Below are 11922 nucleotides of genomic sequence, written 5' to 3'. Positions count from 1 at the left end.
ACTGTTTTTATTTCAGTGCTTGATCCACATTTATCAACCTACGGACGCTTTCCTCCAGGCAGAGGACATTTAGGAGAATCACGTTTTCTGATGGCTCTTTCAGAGGTGTGTCAAGTAGGCTACAGACTCTTTTAATGTCGTTCAGAATTTTTCAAAGTAAAAGCTCAGTTAAACTTAATTAAGTAACTATAATTAACATTTTATAACATTTACTGCATGTTGTCTAGATGCAGAGATATTTTCGTCCACATTGTTTGTGTTGTATTTTAAGGAAATATCACATTCCACTTCAGCCAATTACTATTTTATACATACATATGTTCCCCTCAACTGGGGTACTTTTATGACATCTAGGTGGGTTCAATGCTCTGATTGGGATATTTGGTAATCTGATTGACTGCAGGGCTGTTATTTCCCTTTTATTTTCAATGCAATGTAAATTTTTTTGTGTCAAACTGAATAACAAACAAAAAATGGGTTAAACAAAGAATAAAAAAGTTTTAGCTAGCTAATTAAAAGTATTTTACAAATAATATGAATTTATTACTTTCTGCCACTTGCCACTGTTTGTGATCAAAAAGCTTCCAACATATATGCCAACTTTTTGGAAGATGTAAATTTCCAATGATAAAAACACTACACAATTGCTGTTTTTTCTCAGTGTTAGACAAACAGTAGATAGACTCATCCTCTTCACTATGGGGAGATGTTTTGGGGAACTTTTAAAGGAGACCTATTATACTGCTTTTCCAGCCCTATATTGTAGTTCTGTGACTCCTGTAAGTTCAAAAAAAATTTTTTTGTTTAATACTGACTCTTCATGTAGGCCTTCATTTCAGCATCTTTCTGAAACAAGCTGCAGATGCTCCTCTCTCTCTTCATGGCCTCTCCTCTCAAAGACCTGAAGCATGTTGCCAGGCTGTTGTTGTCACTGAGCGGTAGAGACAGACTGAGCTAGCTGTGCAGAGCAAATGACCATATATGGAACACCGTCTCCGTCTCGTTCCCTATGTCATAGAACAGAGTCCTTGGTAGAAAAAGCAGTTCAAAACAGAGCGTTCAGAACAGGAGGAAATCTGAGGTTTTTGCTCACAGGGATTCATTTTAAATACTTTAACCTCATTATTTGAAACTTTGGCCATGTTTAACATGAACATCAAACATTTTAATGTTGTACAGAGGTCATAAAATGTGCAGGGCTTTCAAGTTTTATCGAAAGTTTGGAGTGAGTTAACGTGTGTTAGAGGAGGAGCCACTCAAATATTTGGAGTTGCGGCCCCTCGGCCCCAGCCCCAGCCAAGTTTTTACTAGCAGTTAGATTTTCCCTATAGTTAATAACTGGCCCATACAAATAGAAAGTATAACAATAGGTAGATCTGATAAATGACTATTTATATATATACTTATATTTCAAAAATACAAATGTATCAAAACTAAAAAGAAATTTGGCCCCAAACGAGCCCACTGAACAGCAGTGCTGTACACATAGGCCTACAGTTGGACGGCAGAACTTGCCCTACGCATGTATGCCAAGCTGTGTGTGAGTAGGCTACACATTTCAGCTTCTGAATGTTTTTTTGTGTTGTAATTGTTTGTGGCACATTTTAATGCCTTGATGACAGGGATAGGAGGCTCCCACTTAAAGGCCTGTCCCTCAAGGCCAGCCATTTTCACCATTATGATAGATAATAGCTTTCTGTCCAGAGCCAAAATATAGAAAAATAATGAATTATCCAGCACTTTATTAATTATTTATTATAATTTCTGATCGGCTTAACGGCTCCGCATTTAGTAGGCTACAGAGAAAGCTATGAACTTGGCACAAAAATGATCGTCCATTAATTTAATATAGCGGGACAAATTCGAGGACGCTATCTCTGAACTTCTCAGCGTGGGAATTACAAGGTGTGCCGTGTGAGCATGTGAACTGGCTGAACTGAGAGCCCTGAAACGTGAAAAAGCATAATAGGTCTCCTTTAAGGCATGAAGATTTGGAACTGAAGCTGCTCTAGGAAGCAAGATGGCCACTGGTTACTGTTTTCAATTTCACAGGCCTGAAATTCTCCTTCTTGGTGTCTCTGAGGGAATGTTGCGGAGGAGAGTCAACTGTCTACAGCGAGTACAACTTTCTGTCTACTGCTGATAAAGAACACCAGGGTCCATTTAGGGAATTGGGGCTAATCTCAGGCCTCTCAGTTAGAGGGGATTTGGTAGTTTTCTCAGTCGCTGCACTTTTCATTCAGGCTGATAGTTTTAAAAAGTATGTTTTTAAAACTTAACTTTAAAGGGGCTATATGCAGTTTTTCAAAGAAATAAATTATTAATAACACAAATTTACTGCCTTATTGTCAATGGGCTCTAACCTCCCTTAGAAATGAAGCACATGTCTGTTTTCTCTATAGTTTGGAACAGCCACTATTCTACTTTTAATATCAAGGCACCGGGTCGACATTGTAGCCCTGTGCGCGCTCCCGATCTTCTCGCCGACTACTGCATTCATTCATCCAGCTCAATAACCATTTCGATATCATCGAATACATTTGACTATAGCCTACTCATATTGCTGCCTCCGGTGAAAGACACACAAATAGTAATGTTAGGTACTGAAAAGCAGGCAGGCAAGTTAACGACAACGTATCACAGCGACAAAATGCAGTAAATGTAACGTTAGAGTTAGTGGGAGTTTAACCGAGTTTCTAGCATGTTGTGTGAAGTTGTCTCCCTCTCTGTCTATAGCCGCTGTTACACTGACTTTTGTGTCAATATGCCGGCTCGCTGCGCTGTATAAGCCGGGAACACTGAAGTAACAGAGACTGAACATGTCTGGAGGAAATCCACAGCTGGCATGCCGGTGTTTACGAATTTATTGTGAGTTCAAGCGGGCACGCTTGTGAGCACACACCTGGGTGCAATCTTAAAACCACACCGCTAATGGCCACTGAAAACTCCATATTGCCCTTTTAATGTAAGTTAAGTCAATCCAGCTTTGAGTGTTCATAGCCTGTTTTATTTGGCGTCAAATGTATGGATTTTGATCATTTGGTTCTGTGTTTTTTGTTCTTTATGTAGTTCCTGTTTTGATCTGGACACCTGTTAAATAGATTTTTAATCTCAGCGAGAAACCAGGTTTAATAAAATGATATATTAAATTATAAGGTTATGCATTTAACACCACTTCTTGTTATGACCTAGATACTCCATGAGAAACTTTGTTTCACTGCACACTCTAATGAAGCTTGATAGTTTGTAGACATGGAAGAGTACAATGTTTGTTGCCAGACTCTTCTTAGTTGTGCTGATGAAGACCTTGGTGTTGACAAAAACACTACAAAACGAAAAGAAAATATACACAAGTTCAAATGACCCAAGCTCAAAAGAAATACTTCACTTTTTCATAGTTTTCCACTGTCATATAACAATACAAAAAAACCCCTCAAAGGATGCCTGTGCCCTCTAAATTCCAATCCACATATTGTTAAGGGATTGCGTGGTGTGTGGACAGAGAGGACCCAAATGCAGCACTCTGAGGGAAGGAGGTTTATTGAGGGAAAAAGGGTGAGAGGGACTGGAGTGGAGGGAGAGGAGGACGTCGGGGAAGCACAGGCACAGGGAACCAAGGAGACAGGGGGCCAGGGAGGCCGGGTAACACAGGGGCCGAGGAAGCGAGGCGAGGCAGGGGAACAGGGAGGACGCCATGAGGGAAGTCCGAGGAGGAGTGGGCCAGTGGATGAGCCCAGCCGAACGGAGGACGAGGGTGAATGTACCTGGGAGGGAAACAGACAGAGAGACAAGGTTAGGGAAGACAGCGACAAGGCACAGGGTAAATGTGAATAAACAAGAAACGTGAAAGCCTGAACGTGGGGGTGGCACCGGGTATGGAGCAACGACGATCAAGCGAGGATGGTGTGGAGAACTGGGGTTGAAATACAGGCAGTCGTGAGGTGATTATTGGCAGGCTGACGAGGTGGCTGATGGGATGCAGGTGCAGGTAGTTGGCTGGGCTCAGGAGCAGAGGGAGAGAGAGCACACAGGGGAGAAAACACAGGTAGGCAGGCAGAGAACAGAAGACCAAGGAAAAAAAGCAGAAAAAAACAGGACACTCACCGTCAGCCGGGCTGCCACCACAACAGTGCCCCCTCCTCAATGGACGCCTCCCGGCGGCCTTCCCATGGGACAAGGCGGGGCTTGGCAGACGAACATAGGGGGGAGGAAGTCGCACTGGGGTCCGGCTGATGAGGGTCCAGGGTCCAAAACCAGACAGGGAATTCAGGGAGGGCTTCAGGACTGGGAAGGGTTAGGGGAACGGGCAGGGCTGAACTGAAAACATAGGGCCAGACAGGGTGCCAGAGGGCTGAGTTGGGGGACCAGAGAGTTCAAACCGACATCCAGGGGGCAGAGCTGGGGGACCAGGGAGTACGGACGGGGTGCCTGAGGGCGGAGCTGGGGGACCAGGGGGTTCGGGCGGACGTCCCGAGGGCGGAGCAGGGGAGCCATGGAGTTCAGGGGGGCTGACTGAGGACAGAGCAGGGGAGCCAGGTTGGTCCGGCGGGCAGCCCGAGAAAAAGATGAAACTCAGTTGTCAGCCCACTCACTAATGTCAGCCTGCTACATTCCATATTGATCCCTGCAGAGTGGCGAGCAATGAATCTTTTGAGGATATGAGGATGAGGAAGTTTGAAGGTGGCATGAATGCTGCTGTTCTTTTCCATTTATTGCAGTCTTATCTCTTTCTGCCCTTTTGAGTAGCCTTGCTGTTTAAAAAATTTTCATCAAAAAACATATCTGGAACTGGTCAGCTGAAAGTGATTTTCAATCAGCTTTTATGCCCCAAGCATCCTAAAGTTGCTCTATTTCCTGTTGCAGGGAGATTACCACACTACAATAAACAAGGTCCTCTTGTGATGAGCACGGCTCACAAAATGCTTCCAGCCATAAATAATAATTAGGAAATCTGCAGGAAAATGCAAATCAGTTGACCCTACAATATGTAAAAAAAAAACAATAAAAAGTTAAACTTCAGAGTGTTAGTACTAAAGGTTGTTTTTAAAGTGCAGTTTCCAACCAGATATCTTTATTGTTCTTTAAAATATTATTTTCATTATCCTTTTTCAAATAAACAAAGAAAAATTAGCTGATGTAAAAAAATTCAAACCGGATGTATTAAACTGTAACTATATTTTTTGAAAACATATTTACTACTTTACTAATTTATTAATGCATAATATATTAAACCTGTGTTTAATTAAAACATTTTTTTTTTTAACCAAAGATATCGACTCTCCAGGGACATTTGCAAGGATCCTGTTCGTGGACTTCAGCTCGGCATTCAACACCATCATCCTGGACATCCTCAGCACCAAACTCACCCAGCTCACTGTGCCAGCCTCCACCTGTCAGTGGATCACAAACTTCCTGACTGACAGGAGTCAGCAGGTGAGGCTAGGGAACATCACATCCAGCACCGGGACTATTAGCAGTGGCGCGCCCCTGGGGTGTGTGCTCTCCCCACTGCTTATTTCCCTCTACACCAATGACTGCACCTCAGGAGACCCATCTGTCAAGTTCGCTGACGACACAACGGTCATCGACCTCATCTGGGACGGTGATGAGTCGGCCTACAGACGGGAGGTTGATCAGCTGGCTCTCTGGTGCGGTCAGAACAACCTGGAGCTTAACACGCTCAGAACTGTGGAGATGATCGTGGACTTCAGGAGGAGCCACCTAGTTGAAGAGCCTCAGGGGCCAGTTAATCCACTTCGACGAAGGATCTGCACCACCAGGAACTCATGCATGTCTTCGAGAGAACTGTGGAAAAGCTGTGGATTTCATGGCTAAACCCCGCATCGCACACCCCCTCAATGCTGGCTGGGGTATATTTTTCCAAGATGATCACCACTCCGACTCCTCCTCAACCTCTCCTGCTGAATGAAGGAATGAAGGAAGAAAGAGAAAGAGGTGGGTGCCCTGGGGTGCTCCTCAGGAAACCTATTCCCCAATCCTGGCATTCGATATGTGGTCCACCCTTGAAACAGACTTGGGCTATCTTTCCAGGCCCCTGCAATGCACCAGGTGGCATCACAGATTTTTCCTTAATCTCTGTAAATATCATTGGTGGTAAGATATTGAAAATCACAAGACCAAAGCTCATAACGACAGTCAGCTTCGGCTCTGTATGGAAATGTGTGTATGTTATGTCAACCAACCTCCCAACATCTGCTGAAGACAGATAAAGAATGGGGCTGAATCCAATGGTATTCAAATCTCATGTACAGTGTGTGAGAAGGAAAACTGAAGAAGTAGTGATCTGTGAAACATCTTTGTCAAATAGGACTTTATTTGACACTGCTTTCAATTAAGGCTTTTTCTTGAAAATTCAGCACATACAGTTAAAAAAAACATCCACCAAACAGTAAAACACCAGACAATTAAGAGATGTCATCAAAATAGTTTATTGAGAGACAAAATAACAAGTGAGTCATAATTGCCTTTATACATGTTTAGAGGAAAAGTGCATTCAGCTGTAATTTCAAGGGCACTTAGTCATCAGTAGACATCAACACTTCATACTAATGCCAAACAAAGTCCTACATGTGATAAACAAGGAAAGTTGTTTCAAAATGTTGGATTTTGGTGGATGCTGTGAAACGGTAAATGATAAAATTTAAAAACAAAATATGGTATATTTTAAAAACTGTAGATTTAATGTTATCATTAAATGATCAACATTTGTGTTGTATTTATGACTCACAAGCACTAGTTGCAAGAGGCTAATTTATAATAAAAGGAAATTATATGTAAGTATACTTTTTAAATAATTGCCTCGGGATTGGATTTAAATATATAACTACAGAGCAATGTGTGTTTACTGATGCTAATTTTAGCTTAGTAATTATTGTCTGGACAGCCCTTTTCTAAAATTATGTTTTCGAGCGTGTTAATTGTCTTTCCAAATGCCATAGCAACAGCGTGACAAGAAAGTCTTGTCATTTCTTGTCCTAACCCTTCACAGGCTGTTAAATCCTGTGTTGTCTAAACAGTGCTGCTACTCTGAGGCAAGCATGGATTCAACTACAGTTTTTACAGGTTTTCTCGATTGCTTAAACACATTTCTTGAAATTATGCCTCTTTTTCTCAAAAGTCTAAACACAAATCCACAACTTCTCAGCCATATCCCCGAACATCCTATTTTCAGGTCAAAATGAAGCTCTCCACTCAAAACCTGGGACAGGCCAGAGATTTTTGTTCTCCACCTCCGCCTTCTTTCCCTACTCCTCCTCTGTTTCCCTTCTCCTCCTCCCTACTCCTCTTCTCTCTACCTTCTCCACCTTCTTCTCCACCTCCTCCTCCTCCCTCCTCCCTCCTTCTCCGCCTCCTCCTACTCCTCATCTTACTCCTATCCCATCTCCTCCTCCAACTCTTACTGTTCCTCTTCCTTCACCTCTTACTCCTCTTACTGAAAACTAAAACTGTAATAATTGTGTTTATCATCATTTGTTTATTCATCATGTTAGTTCTGTTTATCTGAGAAAGACAATGATTTTTTAAAAGTGCCTCTTTCATTTTCACAAGGAACTACTCATGTTGACAACTCCAACACTTTGTTAGCAATAATAAAAACACCATCACATCGGTCTTCATTGTTGTGTTCACTTGGAAACACTGAAAAACATGCATTTTAACAGTGGTAGATAAAGTAATCAGATCCTTTACTTAAGTAAAAGTACTAATACCTCACTGTATCAATACTCAGTTACAAGTAAAAGTACTGCTTTGAAAAATGTGACTTAAATAAAAGTATGTACGTATAATCAGGAAAATGTACTGTTCTGTATATGTCCTATATCAGTCCAAACATGAAAATGATAATTTAAAAAAAGAAAAAGAAAAGAAATTACATTCAATGATGTATTGAATGTATAAACTATATGTATAAACTTTAAAGTAGTTTAATTTATTACAAAACATCATATTTTTTTACACTCTTCATATATTTTATGTGTAAAAATACTTTGTAAAGTAACTAGTAACTGAAGCTGTCAGATAAATGTAGTGAAGTAAAAAGTACAATATTTCCCTCTGAGATGTAGTGTAGTTGAAGTAGAAAGTGTCATGAAATGAAAATACTCAATTAAACTACAAATACCTTTAATTTTTACTTAAGTACAGTACTTGAGTAAATATACTTAGTTACTGTCCACCACTGCATTTTAACAACTTACCCAGAAGTCATCAGTTAACTTTCATATATAACTTACAGAACTAAAACAATTACTGTACAATCATTCTCATAATTCTTTGTCTCCTAATTGATTGCCCCTCTACCTCTAAGACACACAATGTATTATATGCACACGTTTCTCCCTGCAGTTGATGAATGTACTGTAATGGCATGACGATTGACAGCTCACATTGACAGCTCACATGCTGCTTCTGCCATATATAACAACAGAACAAAAAAAAGGATTTACAGCTTAGGGAAACTAGCACTGTAAAGATTCAATGAAGACATTGATGTCCTGCACCAGCCCCTTGTTCCCTCACTAAACAATTGTCCACTGTGGTTTAGAAGCTTACATGTTAGATATTTGTAAAGAAATGCTGTATTGAAAGAAGCATTCCCTGCTGGATTATTTCAGGCTAAATATGTTAACCTTGTCTTTTTTAGTTAGTAAGTCAGTAGTAGATAAATCTCAAGGTATTCCCTGAAAAATGTTGAAGTTTTATGTCTTTTAATGGATGGGGTGTAGTTGTTGCAAGCACAATGTTAAAACCAAATACATTTAATTATGGAGTGCAAGAAGTGGTTTGAAGGACTCTAAATGATGAGTAAGAAGGTGGTGTGATAGATTAAGTGCAGTTCCTGGGTGAAAAATGTTAGGAACATGATTAAGTTGTATTCAAACCCTGAGGAAAATATACCAGATAGCTACAAGCTACTAAATATAAAACTAAGCTGTATCTGACGAGATAACGTTTGCTGCTCTACATCTATTTCAAGCCGACATATTCCTTCATCCCCCTTGGTGACTTTAAAGCTTTATTATCTGGTGTTTTTTCTATGACTCCTGCAATTGTTTATATTAATTATGTGTGGATTGTGGGTTAAAGGTTAATGTTGTACCTGGTGAAGGCAGTTTTAAGCACTCTATTTGTAATTCATAAATAAAGCTAGTATAATGTGTGGAGGCATTTTTCAGCGAATAGGCTTTACTATACTACTCTGTCCAGTACCTCACGACCCCAGGTGTGAGGATAGACATAATTATGGCCTCACCAAGTTACCAGCGTCCATGAGCCACAAGTCACGATGAACCTTTTTGTGATTATCTGTGGCTTCAGCTTATTGAAAAAAAAATATTCATGTGGAATGCATTAATGTAATGTCACAATCATGTTTATATATCCCTTCAGCATACTGGATATAGCAGGTACATTGAACTATTTAAATATACAATTTGATTTGAAAGCAATGATCTCTGGACAGGCCTGGACACAGTTTTGAGACATTCTTTTAAATTAGAAATTATGTAATACACTGTGCTGTGTCATGCTCCTCTGTACTGAAGGAGATTTGGTGCGTTGAGGACAAGGCCGCAGTGATTCATCTGATCAAGTTATGTTCAAATGATAAAATGACTGTTTGCTTTTGTAAAAAAAAAAGGTCCTTGAACTGTAAAAGGTACATATACACAGCGGTATTAGTGCATGCACAGCCCTAGCGTCAGCAATGCAAGTAGTTTCCGTAGGAATCAATCAAAAAGAAATTGGGCCATTGACAAATATCTCTCTATCGCTGTCTCAGAAATTCAAAGACTTAAACATTGTACATTTTGTCAAAAGCTACTACAGAAAGCTACCAGCTACAGAGCACATCAGCCCAATACGTGCTCGCCTGCAATGATACTTTTGCTCCAGATGAACTTTTAGTTTCTGTTGCTTGTGTGTAAGGCTTTGAAAGGGCTGGATCCTACTTAATATTCCAAACCCCTACGTTTATACTCGACCCCAAAGAGACCTCTTAGCTCGGCGTTTGAGGTTGTAGCGCCCAGATTATGACAGCCTCCCACACCATATCAGATCTGCTCCCATCACTGACACTTTGAAAAATGGTCTCACATCCTTTTTTCCCCATCGGCCTGTCATTCTGGATGACATTGTTATGTGTGTGTGTCTGTGTGTGTTTGTGGTTTTGTTGTTGCACTGGTTTGGTCAAACGATTGCTCTATTCTTGCTTTTGGTCTTACACATTAATCAACTTCTAGTGTTTTAAAATGGACTTCAGAAATAAACTTGGACTCAAAAAACAAATATAGCTAATAGCTGTGAGTCAGTGCGTCCATGTAACACTGTAGACACTAGCTGCTATATAATGTATCTTATACTGTATTTTTAAGTGAAAGTGTGAATGTAAAACATCTTCATCTAATGGTTTTTGAGGTATAATAAAATTCAAGGAGAAATATCATATATGCTGTGTATCATGTAAGGGAGCAAACACATGTAAGTGGTTGAAAAGAGTAACTGGTACCACGGCAAAACTTTCTAAGTATGAACCTAAATTTTACACTGGTCGCACTTGTAGTGTGTCACATTTGTAATAGGTGCTATCTTTGGGTCCAGTATCCAGTTCTAATAATACATCAATTGCACAAAACAAATCAGAGCACACAGAAGCAGTTTCAGTGCAAGAAGAAGGGCTGAAGCTGGTGTGCAGGAAATATGTGCAAGCACACCGTTTGGGCAATCAATGCGCAAGCAGAGGATGTTGAAGTGCAATGGCAGGGTTTTGAGGGAAAGCATCACAAAATCTGAACGAAAACTCAATGAGCCACGCTCTTTAACAAACATTGTGAAAAAAGCCCCACAGGATTGGCTGTTAGGATGTATATTGAAATAGTAAGTGTCACTTTGAGGAATATCAAGGTCAAGTGAGAGTTCTTGTATGTATGTATGTACGATATTGTGGTACTCCAGCAGCTGCCATGTTGAGTGTGTGGTGTTTAGTGTGCACCACACAAGTGCAGAATAGTGTTAATTTTGTCAACAATTTAAAAATTTAGTCTTAGTTCTGTGTCAAATGTCCTTGTTAGTTTTTGTCATATTTAGTCCACTGTATCCTTTTTTTTAAATCAAGTTTTAGTTGACTTTTAGTCTGATTTTAGTCAAAAGAAAATCAAAAGTATTTTAGTCTAGTTTTAGTCATTAACCATCATTTTAGTCTTTTTTTACCCATTTGTATAATTTTGATTAGCATTTTGGTCAATCTGCTCTAACCAAAATAGAGATATTTTATTTCACTTAGATAGATAGATAAAATGTTTTGTAAAATTTGATTTTACAAATTTAATTTGTTAGCTTTGTTCTCATTTTATTGCAAACGACACATTAACTTATCTCAATTCCCGGGTGGTTAGCCTTGATATGCTGCTTCAAGTTCGTAGTGTTTTTTCCAGAAATCCTAAAACCTTATTGCTTGCCGTCCAATATAATTAATAATAATTAATAAAATAACCTTACCAAAATTAAACACAAATATCACTTTAAAATCAAGAGTTGTGCATGGGGATGTTTTTGAATCAACAGACAATAAGGAAGTCTTTGGCGGGGCAACTACGTGTCAGGGTTTGCGGAGTCAGTGCAGTAAATACCAGCTAAGATTCACTTTTGTCACTCAAATCAAACCAGAATCATCACTGGATTGTACAAATGAACTGTTGCCAAAATTTCCGCTCATATATTAGTGTGTTACGACTTTCATGCAAATATTTGTGCTGATCAAATCCCAAGGTTAGTCCAACAACACTGCTCGGTCATCACTATTGTAGCACTGCCACTAGGAGCAGTATCTGTACTGAGTTCAAGAACGAGACAGTTAAGTTGAAACGGACTGCAAAGGTTTTTGAACAGTGAGCATTAACCCTC

The sequence above is a fragment of the Micropterus salmoides genome, unplaced genomic scaffold, assembly GCF_014851395.1.
Source record: "Micropterus salmoides isolate LMB-PRFRI ecotype aquatic unplaced genomic scaffold, ASM1485139v1 Ms_hic_scaffold_8, whole genome shotgun sequence".
Lineage (NCBI taxonomy): Eukaryota > Metazoa > Chordata > Actinopteri > Centrarchiformes > Centrarchidae > Micropterus > Micropterus salmoides.
Note: the sequence above shows the minus strand (reverse complement) of the source record.